Below are 13,305 nucleotides of genomic sequence, written 5' to 3'. Positions count from 1 at the left end.
CTATTTGTTGCATTGTACTCATGAATAGACATTTACTGAACCTTTGCATTTCACATGAATCCCAAAGTACAACAATTGTCACCAACCCAGTGCGCATACTTCTCTTTCCTGACTTAAGCCACTTTGATGTACCATCCAGACTACGCTTTGGGCAATTGGAAAGCTGATAGCAAATTTTAAAGTCATTTCTCACTTATTCTAACCAAATAGACTCAAAAAGAGGACTTAATTAAAGCAAGAGAAACATAGTGATGGAACAATAGAGAGATGATATCGAACAAGAGAATTACAAAGTAGAAACTTATCTGATGTGGATACCAACTCTAATGATCATGACACGCATTTTGGATTAGGTGGCCTAATCTGTCGGTAAGTCTGATGTTCGACTCTTGTTATACCTCTAAGCCATGAAACTGGGCTTCAATGTTCCAATTATCCTGTCTGATTCACGCTTATTTGACTTGTAGTGCCCGAAGGGTTTTCACCATCAAGTCTCCCTCATTTTATTCTTACTCCCAACTCACCATCGCCTTATGGTGCATGTGAATGTTTTCACCGATAAGACTCTCATTTTGCTCTTTTCTTTTTATTTCCTCTGATTCTGCAGATGACAAAGCATTAACCATGGTAAAAATATCATATGCTCCTAGCATGGATAACTCGGCACTCTCAAAGATTATCTAGGAGGTCTTTTCTGGACTATAATATAGCTTTTGGATAGGGTTAGAAAGAAAGAATATCATAAAGGCCCAAAATAACTAAGACAATAGGGTTAATTTATTTCCAACTTTTGGAATCCATTTTAAAAAATTTGCCCCAGTTTCTAAAATAAGAGAATTTGATTCTTTTTTTTTCTTTTGTTAAGAATAATTTATGAGAAAACTAACCCAGTCTTGACTTCGTGGGATTATAAAATATTTTATTTAGTGCGACCGAACCGTAAGGCTGCCTGCATATCATGTGATGGCAAGAATCAGGTCGAACGTAGTTCAAAAAAACGCTTTCTTTTTTTGTTGCTATTTTTCCTTTTCTTTTATTTTTCTTTTCTCTTCTTTTTTCTTTCCTTTTTTCCTTTTTTTCTTTTTGAACTTTTCTTTTGGAATGAACTTTCTAAAACAAACCTATGGGAACATGTACTTTTTTTTATCACTCTAACTTGATTCCAAAAAAAGGGGGCCAAAGAAATCAGCACAGGCTCAAAGAGGTACCGAAGGGTATAAAATATTTGGGTAGCTGAAAGAGGGCCTCCCAATCTCTGAAAACGCCAAGTACGACACATGCAACTTGGGAACGGAAGATGAAGATCATGCATACCATTTCCTTTGCAGCATCGCCATCAATATCACAGATATGCCTTCCACTTTTCTGTAGTGTCTTGCCAAGTACAGAACTGTTGTTGAGTAATTCTTTTCCACAATGAATGTTCTCCGCCAGGTTGGAGCAAACTCCCTTGCTTTATCTTGTGACTTGAGATGCACTTGATCACAAAGTTGCTCACTTCAAATTGTCCGGGACACGCTCTCTTGTAACAAATTCTTTTTCGCCCTATTAACTTCGCAAACTATCTGCCCCAGTTTCACACAATTCGGGCTTTAAATGATCTCAAAATATCCAAATCTTTACTTATTTTCCTCAAATGTCCCTGTCATATTCAAAACGTGTTTTATTGTTTCATGATTAGACTACCTTTCAAGACCAGGCTGAGAATTTCGCATGCAAGTCATGTCAATAGAATCAACATGAAAAAAACTATAAAAGAAAAAGAGAACTAAACAAATACGGACTAGAAATAACAGAAAATAGGAAATTGCATTACACATAAGGTGAAAGGGTTTGAACAGTGAAACAAGCGAAAAAAAACTTGGGTGACAACCCGAGAACAAATCTAGATAACACTAAATGAGTTACTACAACTAAATGAACTAGGCAAAATAAAAGGATAGAAGGGCTTGAGTCACAAGACAATATCCGGATTACAACCCTAAAATAACCCGGACAACAGAAATAACAACAAAATAAACCACCAAGACTCCTCCCAGCTAGCCAAGAAAGGAGAATCTTTCCAATCGCCAAGCTCGACATCTTAGCCACTGATTTCCCCATCAACATTACTAGGACCTTCGCAAGTCTCCATCACATTGACCTTAGCAAATTGCTTTTGGGTCCCTTTTGCCAACTCGTTCTTAAGATCAGCTTCTGGAACCGAGACTGATAGCGCTGAAAACTTAGTAGCAAGTGGCCTTCCAAGGAACTCAGAAGAGTTGTCATATTCCTTTTCAAAACATCATGCCCACCATATGCATATCATTATGAACAGGCAATGGACTTTGGCTAGTATCCGCTGCATCTGGATTTTGCACGGTAATGTTACCTGCATCAATAAGCTTCTGGACTGCTCTTTTCAGATTCCAACATTTTTCTATACTGTGCCCCGGGGCATTAGAGCAATATGCGTACCTTTGAGAATAATCAAAATTCTTTGGAAGAGGGTTTGATATTTTTATCTGAATCGGCTTCAACATGTCCAATTGTCTCAACCTTCGGGACAACTGGCATATGATTCTCCAATAGGAGGTAAAGTCTTTTCCTTTTGTTGTTGCCTTTTCATTTTGTACTCTGGCCTCGGTAGGAACCTTTTGCAGGTAGGTGGTTGATATGCTTGAGGAAGTGGGTAAGACATTTGTGGAGGCGGTACAGGCAATTGTGGGTCTTGTGGGTGTGGAGCATATGGCGGTGCATTGTGGATGGAGTGTTGGGAACGTGAGGTATGACTTTGGGGATTTTGTGGATAAAAGTAGCATTGGGGAGGATTATTTGGAGCACAGGGATATTCATGGGGTCGATACTAAGGCTGAAAGCGTTGAGGAAGAACACTCACTGGACCTTGTCATCGGCGGGGCTCAACAACATCTTTTCTATTTCTTTTTCTTCCCCTCAAATTTACTGAGATGTTCTGAATATCCTCTATAGTATCTTTCAACACAGAATAACTCATGATTTTGCATGACTTGATTGCTTCTTCAACCATCTCCCTAATTTTTACCACATCATTGAAAGGTTTAACCCAAGGCTGAGATCAAGTGACTGAAGTAGGTGGGTCCCTGGGCTTGTAGGAAAAGCTCAACCTTTTCTTCTTCGCCAATCGGGGGACTGACTCGGGAAGCTTGTTCCCTCCATCTGAACCCAAACTCTCTAAAACTTTCCTCTGGTTTATTTTCCATCATAGATAGGGAGGAGCGGTCTGGGATAATGTCTATATTGTACTGAAAGTGTCGAACAAAATCTTGAGCCATGTCATCCCATGCATGCCACTTGCTAACATCTTAACGGGTATACCATTCCAAGGCTTACCCACTCAAGCTCTCATTGAAATACGCCATCAACAAATCATCTTTCCCTCAAGCACTTCTCATTTCACCGGAATAACCCCTCAGATGGGTTACTGGATCTCCACCCCCGTCATACAAGTTAAACTTTGGAATTTTAAGCCCCGCAGGTAGATGAATATTGGGAAACATACACAAATCATTGTAAGATATGTTAATCTGATTTCTTATCCCTTTCATGTTCTTTAAGGATTGTTCTATATCATTCAGCTTTTTGGATATCTCATCTCGCTCTTCTCTCCTTGTGAACTTTTCATTTTTAACATGAGGCTCATTCCAAGGGCTATGATTATATGAGACCGGGACCTGGTGGGCCAAATCTTGGGGGTAGTATTGGGTATCATGAGGTTTGAACTGCTGTTCATTGTTGGATCTGTGAAGGAAAGGTTGTTGAGAAGTTGTGATAGTGAGGATAATGGATATGGCAAGAGGGTTATTTTTCTGAAATGTAGTTGGAGGATGAACAATGGAGTTACTAAGGAGGTTAGGAAAGCTATGATAAGCTGGAAAATTTGGAGAATATGGTGGATCATCTGACAGTATGACCGGAGTTCGAGTGAGGGTAGCATCTAGGAAGCTAGGTGGTGGTGGGGGTGGTGCCTTCCCAGTCATACAACCTTGATATATGTTCGCCATGTGTCGTCTTAACATCCTTAACTCTTCAACCAACCCAGTGTCCCGTTCAAACAATTGCTTTCGGGTACTAGTATCAACCAACTCAACTCCATTGTCGTCTGCCATTGCCTTTCGACTTTATGTTGTAGGAAAGAGTTGCCATTTTAAGAACCACAAACCAATCACCATTCTGCTATAATGAAGATAATAAATAGGAACAAAATGAAGTCATCACATTAGCGTTAGGGTATTTAACATAACATAATCTTACATTATGTGCAATGCACCTAGTCACAATTATCGGTTCTAAAATGACTTCGAGGGTACGAAGATCATATGGCATCATCCCACTCTTCTTGCCCCGTTTCCTTCAATATTTTCCTTTCTAGCACCCCTTGATTTTTCATTTTCTTTCCTCTAGTTTTCTTTCTGATTATCACTCTTTTCTTTCCTCTCATTTCTCACATCCCACATCTTCTTCTTTTTTTAAAATTAAATGATTCGATCGAATCCTATGTAGGTTGCCTACGTATCATGTCCCTCATGAATCACATCAAGCGTAGTTCTGGAAAAGTAATGGAAAAAAATAAACTAAAAACAAAAATCTTTTTGAATTTTTCATTTATAATTTTTTTATGTTTTCAAATACATGAAGTACGATAACAAAAGACTTGACAAAATCTTAAACCGCCTAAAATACTCAACACTACTAGACAAGACAAGAAAGTAAAAGAAAACATGAAAACAGACTCAAAATATAAAAAATCTCTAAAAACAAACTCCCAAATGCGATGGTCCTGGGGTATCTGTCATGCTCGAGCTCTGATATATGGATCCATGCCTGGATGAGAAAAATAATACCAAATAGATTAGTGACTCAAGACACTATGCGACGCCACGACACCTTCTATTGGACACATGCAAGGCATGATTAAGGCTATTTTTGCAAAGTGAGCTACGTGGACAAAATGTGGCTAGAAGTACAAACTCAACAGAGCTGACCTGACATGAAAAATTACTTTGCAGAAATGACCCATTTTGTAGAAATGGCCTATGTCGCCAAAAAATGGCTAAGCATGCAGATTCAACATAATGGACCTTAAATAGAGAGGACACCTTGTTGTGGACTTAAGGCTCTAAGACATGGGTTTGAACCACTGTTGCGAAAATGATCCCATTTTGCAAGAACAACCGATATGGCCAAAAGCGGCTAGACATGCAAATTCGACAAGGACGGACCTTTAAAGTAAAGAGACACCTAATTATGGATTCACGACTCTCTAGACACAATTAAACAAGTCACTTTGCGAAAATAGCCCTATTTTGTAAAACGACCGATGTGGCCAAAAGTGCCTAGACATGCAAGATTTGCTATGATCCCCGAAGCCTAGAACCTAAGACTCACTAGGAAGAATGAACCCTATGTGGGTTGCCTACATATACCCCCTGAAAGACGAGAATCAGGTATGCGTAGTTCGGGAAGATTGGATACGAGAGAGAATTTTTCAAAAAAAAAAAAACACTGATCTAGAGAAAACATTTTTTTCTCTTTTTTGAAAAATGATGAGAGATGTAAAAAAAATTTGGATTTTCTTTTTTTCTTTTTTTTTTTGTTTTTTAGGAAAATTATGGGAAAGTGCAAAATCTTTTTGGATTTTTCATTTTCATTTTTTTTGTCTTTTCTTGAAAAAGTTGTGAAAGAAAAATATAACTGGGCTCTACTTGCTTCATCTTTATACTTTACCCTCTTTCCTTTCTCATTTACTCTCAACCATCATTGGTCCTCCAAATGACCTCTTTACCTTTAAAGAATGAAACATGTAACACATAGGGATGATTAAATGTCTTTTTAGGCCATGGGCCCGTTTTGACATAATTTGGAAAAGCCTCCTATAAAGGGACACTGTGCTTGGGACCGAGCCCTGCTAAGTATAAATGACATGACGCAAATAAGCATGACCTAAAGGCTGGCCTAAGTTTGGGGTTCACTAGACAAGGCAATTCGGGGTGACACGTGATCAATATCGGCTGCTCTAGCTGTCCGCCAACTCCACACTCCCACGCCACCCCCCCCCAAAGACACAGGTGACTCACAAAAAGGCTGTGTACGCTCAAACATACTCTGGAAGTCTTGTTGCAGAAAGAAGACTCATAGTTATGCAAATGATGACAATTTATAAAGCAGTAACACATAAGGAAAAGCGATAAACAAACAACTAACAAAATTGGGAAATAAAACAAACAAACCAAATAAACAAACCAAACAAACAAAGCAAATAAATAAAATAAATACCTCAACTGAATATCCTAAAAGCCAACAAGATCAAGTGCCAGTTGGAACCTACAACTCCCCAGCAGCGTCGCCAGAGCTGTCACACCCCTTTTTTTCACCTCACTTAACCCTCTTGTAATTAATAAAAAGATTTTGTAAAGCTTGAAAGGGTTTTCAATTATGAAAAGTGACAAAAAAAATTCATTTCAAAGGATTTTCATAGTCACCACCTGACATTGGTTTCGGTGTACCTGGTCACCATTTTTAAAATAATAATTTTTCTTGAAATACATTTGACTCTTAAACTAGTTTGCACTAGAGATTCTAGATAAGAGGGTTCATTTGACTCAGGGAGAAGGTGTTAGGTATTCTCCGAGTCCCGTGAAAGTCACGATTGCGTACTTCATCATGTTAGCTTTTAAAATATTCAAATTGAGGTAAAAAAACAGAGACAAAGGAAAATAAACACACAAGAGGCTCCCGGTCGTCTCCACCTAAACAAAAGAAAATAAAATAAGAAAATTAAAGTAAAATCCTAAATACTAATATATACTACACTTTTTCACAAAGTTTGTCATGACCTCCAAAATATATGATACTACGGGGCATATCCCGGATAAAAATATATACAAAATCTACGGGGCATTCCCTGGATAAATTTAACTAAAGGAGGTGACCTCTCACCTCAAAAGAAACTAAAACACGAACGCCTTAAAGGTTTACCTACCCAAATGTGGCCGGCCTAAGCATACTCCTAGCAGTCAAAGTAACTAAAGCACAGACACAATGTAGTGAAATCATGTTAAGCTCAAATTTACCAATGCCATTTATTCACCGTGACCATTTGTCTTAATCTGCACCTAAGTCCTAATTTGACTAAATTTCCTTTAGCTAGATTTCATTCAGTAGCAAGTAGTTCATGTAAATCAAAACCAATTGATATGAGCAGAATTAACCAAGCAACATATGATTAACATGGATCAAACAAACATTTCACCACAAACAACACATAAGTTTAAAATAAGATAAATTGAGCAGAGAACTAAAGAATTGGACCTCAAGCAGAATGTTGTCTTCACTATTAATAAGAACAACTCCAATTCTGGTACATCAACTTCGAAGGTATTAAAATGCAACAACGAACTCCGGTTAAAATCTTGTTGGAAAGCGAAAACATGGATCGGATCTTAAACAGCGAACTGGAGAGCTTCAACAACAAACTCACCTTCAAACTCTCAAATGACCAACACTAATCGAAAACAAATCCAAATACAACTTCAAAAATCTGACAGAAACTTCAATCAAACTCCATGCGACGAAACTCTATTTTTATTGGAGTTTTTAGTGGTGATGAAGGTATGACAAATTGGTTGGTGATTAAGAAGAGTGACTGCTTGATCAAATATTGTGAATGTTTTTGAAGACGAATGGTGTTATGATGGTGGTGTAACGCTGGTGTGGAGGAATTGCAGCGAGTTTGGGTTAAGAGATGGCAGAGGTGGCTTGGAGAGGAGATGGGACGCTGGGTGTTAGAGCAGCATCGCCTGTGGCTGATGACTCGCCGGATTTCGGCATTTTTGCAAAGAGACAAGGGGTGCGGCTGCTTCTTAGAGCCAGAGAATGATGAGCGTTCCCTTCCCTTTCTACGTTCGTGTGTGTATATATTGAAGTTGTTGTCCGTTCTTATAGATTAGGGGTTCTACGGTTAGGTCATTTTTGTGGACGATAGAGTTTATATGGGGGTATAGGGGAATATGGACCATTGGATTAAAATAAAGAAAAGGCTAGGATGTAAGGGTTAGGGATTTGGGCTTGGCTGGATTTGGGCCTCTTTTGGGCTAAGTCAAGCTCAAAATAATAGTCTTCTCACATAAAAAAACAAGACAAAATTAGTCCTAAATATTTCTTCTTATCCTTTTTTGGAAAAATAAATATCAATACTATTTTTGTATTCTTTTTTTAATTTTATGAAAGGTAGATTAACTAAAAGTAACTAGATAAAATAACAATTATCTAAATAAAAGAAAATATTTTTGTACTTTTCATCATTGTAGTAAAATAAAGTAAAAGAGTCAAAACTAATTAAAATAGCGATATTAGACCTAAACTAAATATTTAAAAGCTAAAATGTGTAAAATCTCGGGGAGGGTCAAATATTGCATGTCTACATCTAGTCGGCACGATTCTGGCACAAATAATGGACAGCCAAGTCTTGGCTTCAGCTGTGAATTCAGAAGAATCAACCCCTTTATGTAATCTTTTCCAAGCGGTTTTACCCCTTCATGAAGCTTCTCCACCAACCATTGGCTTTCTATCTCCCTTGCTCTGGCTCTGTATACCTCATTGTCATCATTGAGTAAGAATATAATGTGAATTTATTACCTCGGGACCAAAGTTGACCCGCTTGCCCCTAATAAAGGTAAATATTTCCCCTTGGAAATCTGTCTTCAAGGCATTGGCATAGAACTTACGAACTACTATGTAGTTCGCTTTAAATGGTTCAGGAGCAAAGCAAATCCATCCACTGTCAGTCAATCTTCGAAAAAGATCCGGCATCTTAGCCTCTAGTTTGTCCAAATGGATGCCCCTTTCTTTGACGATGCTCTTTGACATGAGTTTGTCATAGTTTCTTTCACATTCACCAGTTGTGAATCTGGTCTAATCAAAATACTCCTCTTCCACATTATGTGGAGCAGGCTCTTGTGCAATTTCAATATTTTCCGAGGCTATTTTATGCTGAAAGTACCTACAAAGTACCTAATTATGATGTAATTAGGCAAAGGAAAAAGATCAGAAAGCATCAGTCGCTTGCGTTACGATGATGATGTTGTGGCAAATCGGGGTAAAATTCAATGACTCAATTTGTTTCTTGTCGTTATACTCTAAAAAACGCGGGGACTATCTGTATACAGTAGAAATTGGGGCTACCCGATTTCGTGAGCTCGAGGGTCACTTCAAGAGCGAGATCAAAATAGACCAGGAGCGAGCTCGATAGGAGGCTTCGAAGATCAAAGTGTCCGATGAACATCAAGGTTAAACGTGACTGGCCTCGAGATAATGCTGTTACGAGTTTGTAACAGTATGAGCAAGATTCCTGCCACGTCCCTAAGATCATGGCATAAATTCCGAAATAGATTTGTACGAGTTAGTACTAATCCGTACTAGACGGTTAGACAGCCGTCACAATAAGATTCCTTACTGTAAATAGAAATGTACCTTATTTAGGGTTCCTCTATTATATAAAGGGGCCCCAATCATTTGTAACCATCATCTAATCATTGGCAAAGAATACACTTTCCTACTTTTCTCGCTCATTGTTCATCAGAATTGTCCTTTAGCTTTATTGATTTTGCTTTATTGTTCTTGACTAATCTCGAGGTTAGTTAGGCTCGAGGTTGAGACTAACTCATCTATTGGTTTGATCTTACTTATTTCTTTCATCTATACTTCAGATTTCTTGATTATTAATTAGTATTGAACTAGATCACATATCTTTAAAACCACAAATCAAATTTAATTGTTACTCGTATTTTCGAGGTAAACAATATTATATTAGTATATTGATGTGTGGCTATAATTCATGGTTTTTGCACATTATATGATTTGCGTTTTACATGCTTTAATGTTAAAATATACTTTGTTTGAGCGTAATGGAGGTTATTTTATGTGTAGGTGCATCAGAAATAAAAGTAGATCTAAAGGAATGCTTAAACATCGAAACTGCGCTCGAGAACGGTAAAAAGGAGAAGCCGAGCAAAAGCCAGCTCGACCAGGCTTTATCCAAGTGAGGCCAGCTTAAAGCCAAGCCTAACCAAGCTTTATCCAGGTGAGTCCAGCTCAAAGCCAGGCCTAATCAGGCTTTATCCTGGTGAGGCCAGCTTAAAGTCAGGCCTAGGCTGGCATTATCCAGGCGAGGCCAGTTTAAAGCCAGGCCTAGACTGGCGTTATCTAGGTAACGCCAGGCCTAAGGCCAGGCCCAATCTAAGTTTTGAAGATTTTAAGTGTTTTACGGTTTGACTAGAAGTTAACCTACACGTTTAGGGCTTGTCCCAAACATATAAATAGACCCAAAAATGCCACTTTTAAGGACTTTTGCAACTGAAGGCAAGAATAGCTCGTGGAACACTACTTGGGAGTTGGATTCATTGATTTCTAAATCTCTTTATCCTTACTCTGTAATTTAATTATGCAAATTACTTTGGATATTCGTACTATGAGTATGAGTAGCAAAACTCATAATCTAGGGTTTTGATGGAACCTGTTGAAGGATGATTTTCTCGTTATGTTAATATAGATTTGCCATAGTATTATCTCTATTTGTTCAACTATATGTTTATTGCTATTGATTGAAAGGCCCTCAATTAGCGGTTCATATTTAGTGTGCATTACTCAGGAGAGAGTGCATATTTAGGTAGTTGTTGAACATCATCACTCCTAACGTATATGAGGGATCAATACGAAAGGTTTAAAGGTGGGATTAGAGATAACGAAACCTTGGGTGCGATCTAAGTAAGTTGTACTTAAAGTTAGCTAGCGTAATTCGGGAGAATATGTCTAGTATATTCTTGTAATTACTCGGGAGAGAGTTACGACAGTTAGAGTGCTCATGATCGATAGAGAAGACTTAGGCAAATTTATAGCAAACATAGCGGAAAGGATTCCGACAATAGGGGAAGTTAGAACCTTAGAACATTCCCATTCTTGCATTCAAACCGTTTATAGCTAGTTCTTAGTTACTGCATTTTTATTACGTAATATTTAGTTATTAAACATCCAATTTGTTACTCAAATATCTCTGAAGATTGAATACTTGAATTTCTAATAGCTGTGATTGATAGGTTAATTCCCTATGGGATTCGACTCCGGACTTGTTAACTAAAATATATTTGCGGTGACCGCTTTGTCCTTTTTATAAGGCATGGTTGGGCATTATCAAATTTTGGCGCCATTGCTGGGGAATTAACGGTGTTATTAATTGCAGTGAAAAGAAGTGTAAAAATTCTTAGTGTAGTCAATTTTCTTCAATTTAAACTGATCATTGAAATTCTAACGTTTGTTGTCAAGGTTGTTACAGGTGCATGCTAGAAACTCCTCAAGAACTGGTGAATTGTTTGAAACATTATCAGATCCTGAGAAAGTTTTCAAGGCATTGAATCGAGCAAACAGGAAAGGCAAACAACAATAGAACTCAACTGAACAAATTGAACCAGACATGGAAGACGATAATCCAAACAATACACACAACGTGAATGACCTAAATGATCAGGGTGTGTACCCCTTGTGCCAGAAGAAGCACTATATGATTGGGCACAACCCACCAGTGACAACTTAGCAACTGCCATTATAGTCCTTCGGATACAAGGAGATTCATTCAAGATCATAAATAACATGCTACATTTGTTGCAGAACAAATGATTGTTCTCTAGGTTATACGTTGAAGATCCTCAGTAGCATCTAAAGAATTTCCTGTCAATCTATGCCACATAGAGGCAACATAACGTGACACCGGAAGCAATACGTCTGTTGTTGTTTCCATTCTCAGTGACAGGAGCAGCTCAGACTTGGCTTAATTCACTCCCCACAAAATCCATCACTACTTGGGAGGAATTAGTCAAGCAATTTGTGAACAAATTTCACCTACCCAACAAGACTGCTCAGCGAATTGATGAGATATTGAGCTTCAAACAGAAACCAACAGAGATGTTACAAGAAACGTAGGAGAGATTCAAGGGTCTTCTCGTTACGTGTCCACATCATGGTATTCCGGAGCAGATGTTAGGGCAGAGATTTTATATGGGTTTGGCAGATAGTTTGAAAGCCAATGTTGATGCTTCAATAGGTGGATCATTTTTAGCAAAACATTTAGAGAGAGCAAGATCCTACTTGACAAGATGATATAAAACTCAGGATGGACGACAAGAAACGCTCCAATCACTCATGTGGTTCACTTAGTGGCGTTAGACCAGACCAACTCCATAGCTGAAAATATGGCCACTCTATTGACACAAATGAGCATCCTCACCAAAAAGGTTGATGAATCAGGCCAGAAGTAGCAGGTACACATAGTTGTTGTAACTAATGGGGGTTATGTATATCATGCATTAATCAACCACATGTCTGCTCGTGGAATGCTGAAAGTGATAACCAATAATATCAGGAGAAGATGAATTATGTGGCCAACTACGGGGGATCGAGACCATGTGGTCAAAATTGGGGTTAACAAAATCAACAATATAGACCAGCTCAGCAGCAGTAGAACAACAAAAATAACCATGGGGCTATGCGACCACAGGGCCAAATGGTGCCTTACCAAAGGCAACAAGGTTACAACCAGCAAAATCAGCAGCAGGCTTATCAACAACCTCCACGACAACAGACTGTGAGACATGAAGATGTGTTTGCTAAACTTGAGGTAATGATGCAACAAGTGATTGGGTCCACTAGAAAATTAACTGAAAGAGTAGACTCACATGAGTTAGCGATAAAGAATATTGGGATCCAATTAGAACAGATTTCCATGGCCCTAAATAATCGTCCTCATGGGACGTTACCTGCAGATACCCAAATCTATCCAAAAAAGCAGGGCCCAAAGCAGCTAATGGAAATAAGTTTCCGAAATGGTATAGACTTAGATCAGGAGCAAGAAATTGCTCATGACGGCAGACCGACTGAGACACTAGTTCCAATACCCATTGAGATAGGTGATTCAGCAGGGTTAACTGAGGTGACGGTACAACATGCGCAAGAGAACACTAATAAAAAAGAAGAGGTTGTGAAAGAGACTGAGGTTACACCAGAACCGACACTAGAAGAAGTGTTTGAAAAAGAGAAAAATCAAATCATAGGGAAGAAGTGACCTCCAACTCCATTCCCATAGAGATTGGCCAAGTATCAGAAAGATGAGCAGTACAAGAAATTCTTGGAGATGTTGAAGCAAATTCAGGTAAGCATTCTATTAATTGATGCCTTAAAGGAGATGCCTGTTTATGCGAAGATGATGAAGGACTAGATGTCCCACAAGTTTGACTTTCA

At 38.5% G+C, this 13,305-nt stretch overlaps 1 long non-coding RNA gene and 1 other non-coding gene across 2 annotated transcripts; both read right to left on the bottom strand.

The window, feature by feature from the left end:
* Positions 1-4,588: 4,588 nt before the first annotated feature.
* On the bottom strand, positions 4,589-7,976 carry LOC107823826 (uncharacterized). The gene is made up of 2 exons (XR_001656722.2): positions 7,330-7,976; positions 4,589-4,842 (listed from the first exon to the last, which is right to left on the bottom strand). It is a non-coding gene; the product is annotated as an uncharacterized LOC107823826 (long non-coding RNA).
* Positions 7,977-11,929: 3,953 nt separating this feature from the next.
* On the bottom strand, positions 11,930-12,035 carry LOC142165683 (small nucleolar RNA R71). Its single transcript, XR_012696332.1, has one exon. It is a non-coding gene; the product is annotated as a small nucleolar RNA R71 (small nucleolar RNA).
* Positions 12,036-13,305: the final 1,270 nt, after the last annotated feature.

Source organism: Nicotiana tabacum, chromosome 10 (assembly GCF_000715075.1).
Source record: "Nicotiana tabacum cultivar K326 chromosome 10, ASM71507v2, whole genome shotgun sequence".
Classification (NCBI taxonomy): Eukaryota; Viridiplantae; Streptophyta; class Magnoliopsida; order Solanales; family Solanaceae; genus Nicotiana; species Nicotiana tabacum.
This window is presented reverse-complemented; position numbering and strand designations above follow the sequence as displayed.